The following is a 2,500-nucleotide window of genomic DNA, read 5'->3' as shown; positions in this document are numbered from 1 at the left end:
TCCTGGCCTAATCCGAGTAGCAAATTGGGCAAGACTTTGACATCTCTATCTCAAAGCATTCTTTACCTGAGTCTGCCACCTAGTTGCGACTGTCTGTTGAGGCAATGGATGTGGTGAGTTCTGATTGTGCAAATGAAAATATGGAAACGCTTCACGAATTTGCGTGTCATCCTTGCGCAGGGGCCATGCTAATCTTCTCTGTATCGATTCCAATTTATTATATGTGCTGCCGTAGCAAGCACATTGACCCTCATTTGCTGAATGCCCTTTGAACCCCCTGTGGACGGATGAATACCTTCACAATGGTGCAGACTGGAGAGATTGAATCCCTGTGAACAGTCACAGTAGTAGTTAGGGTTGAGACTTTTCCCCGGCAAAAGGCATGTGTTTGCTGTTTTTTGAGAGTACCCTCTTTTTCGGTTCAAGCATTTAAACTGCCAAACGAGTGACCTCAAAAGTACTTTGACAGGGAGCGTTGCATTTCTTGTCGGGGGCGGGACTTAAGGTCGGAATAGTCCCCTTTATGACGCACACCCCAGGCATCTGTGAGACTTTCTGGCAAATTTGAGGAATCAGATGCGGGATAATTCGCACTATGTGAACCTTTGTTATTCTGGGAGACACTTTCCAGCCCTTCCCTTTGGCAAAGAAACCTTGGATGCCCATTTTGTCCTGGCCTAATCCGAGTAGCAAATTGGGCAAGACTTTGACATCTCTATCTCAAAGCATTTTTGACAAGGCCTTTGTTCTTTACCTGAGTCTGCCACCTAGTTGCGACTGTCTGTTGAGGCAATGGATGTGGTGAGTTCTGATTGTGCAAATGAAAATATGGAAACGCTTCACGAATTTGCGTGTCATCCTTGCGCAGGGGCCATGCTAATCTTCTCTGTATCGATTCCAATTTATTATATGTGCTGCCGTAGCAAGCACATTGACTCTCATTCGCTGAATGCCCTTTGAACCCCCTGTGGACGGATGAATACCTTCACAATGGTGCAGACTGGAGAGATTGAATCCCTGTGAACAGTCACAGTAGTAGTTAGGGTTGAGACTTTTCCCCGGCAAAAGGCATGTGTTTGCTGTTTTTTGAGAGTACCCTCTTTTTCGGTTCAAGCATTTAAACTGCCAAACGAGTGACCTCAAAAGTACTTTGACAGGGAGCGTTGCATTTCTTGTCGGGGGCGGGACTTAAGGTCGGAATAGTCCCCTTTATGACGCACACCCCAGGCATCTGTGAGACTTTCTGGCAAATTTGAGGAATCAGATGCGGGATAATTCGCACTATGTGAACCTTTGTTATTCTGGGAGACACTTTCCAGCCCTTCCCTTTGGCAAAGAAACCTTGGATGCCCATTTTGTCCTGGCCTAATCCGAGTAGCAAATTGGGCAAGACTTTGACATCTCTATCTCAAAGCATTTTTGACAAGGCCTTTGTTCTTTACCTGAGTCTGCCACCTAGTTGCGACTGTCTGTTGAGGCAATGGATGTGGTGAGTTCTGATTGTGCAAATGAAAATATGGAAACGCTTCACGAATTTGCGTGTCATCCTTGCGCAGGGGCCATGCTAATCTTCTCTGTATCGATTCCAATTTATTATATGTGCTGCCGTAGCAAGCACATTGACCCTCATTTGCTGAATGCCCTTTGAACCCCCTGTGGACGGATGAATACCTTCACAATGGTGCAGACTGGAGAGATTGAATCCCTGTGAACAGTCACAGTAGTAGTTAGGGTTGAGACTTTTCCCCGGCAAAAGGCATGTGTTTGCTGTTTTTTGAAAGTACCCTCTTTTTCGGTTCAAGCATTTAAACCGCCAAACGAGTGACCTCAAAAGTACTTTGACAGGGAGCGTTGCATTTCTTGTCGGGGGCGGGACTTAAGGTCGGAATAGTCCCCTTTATGACGCACACCCCAGGCATCTGTGAGACTTTCTGGCAAATTTGAGGAATCAGAAGCGGGATAATTCGCACTATGTGAACCTTTGTTATTCTGGGAGACACTTTCCAGCCCTTCCCTTTGGCAAAGAAACCTTGGATGCCCATTTCGTCCTGGCCTAATCCGAGTAGCAAATTGGGCAAGACTTTGAAATCTCTATCTCAAAGCATTTTTGACAAGGCCTTTGTTCTTTACCTGAGTCTGCCACCTAGTTGCGACTGTCTGTTGAGGCAATGGATGTGGTGAGTTCTGATTGTGCAAATGAAAATATGGAAACGCTTCACGAATTTGCGTGTCATCCTTGCGCAGGGGCCATGCTAATCTTCTCTGTATCGATTCCAATTTATTATATGTGCTGCCATAGCAAGCACATTGACCCTCATTTGCTGAATGCCCTTTGAACCCCCTGTGGACGGATGAATACCTTCACAATGGTGCAGACTGGAGAGATTGAATCCCTGTGAACCATCACAGTGGTAGTAAGGGTTGAGACTTTTCCCCGGCTAAGGCATGTGTTTGCTGTTTTTTGAGAGTACCCTCTTTTTCGGTTCAAGCATTTAAACTG

At 45.9% G+C, this 2,500-nt stretch overlaps 4 non-coding genes across 4 annotated transcripts; all 4 read right to left on the bottom strand.

Moving 5' to 3' along the window:
- Positions 1 to 135: 135 nt before the first annotated feature.
- LOC134129120 (U6 spliceosomal RNA) lies at positions 136 to 242 on the bottom strand. Its single transcript, XR_009956306.1, has one exon. It is a non-coding gene; the product is annotated as a U6 spliceosomal RNA (small nuclear RNA).
- A 581-nt stretch (positions 243 to 823) lies between these two features.
- On the bottom strand, positions 824 to 930 carry LOC134129119 (U6 spliceosomal RNA). Its single transcript, XR_009956305.1, has one exon. It is a non-coding gene; the product is annotated as a U6 spliceosomal RNA (small nuclear RNA).
- A 581-nt stretch (positions 931 to 1,511) lies between these two features.
- LOC134129118 (U6 spliceosomal RNA) lies at positions 1,512 to 1,618 on the bottom strand. The gene has a single exon (XR_009956304.1). It is a non-coding gene; the product is annotated as a U6 spliceosomal RNA (small nuclear RNA).
- A 581-nt stretch (positions 1,619 to 2,199) lies between these two features.
- On the bottom strand, positions 2,200 to 2,306 carry LOC134129345 (U6 spliceosomal RNA). Its single transcript, XR_009956531.1, has one exon. It is a non-coding gene; the product is annotated as a U6 spliceosomal RNA (small nuclear RNA).
- Positions 2,307 to 2,500: the final 194 nt, after the last annotated feature.

Source organism: Pungitius pungitius, chromosome 5 (assembly GCF_949316345.1).
Source record: "Pungitius pungitius chromosome 5, fPunPun2.1, whole genome shotgun sequence".
Classification (NCBI taxonomy): Eukaryota; Metazoa; Chordata; class Actinopteri; order Perciformes; family Gasterosteidae; genus Pungitius; species Pungitius pungitius.
This window is presented reverse-complemented; position numbering and strand designations above follow the sequence as displayed.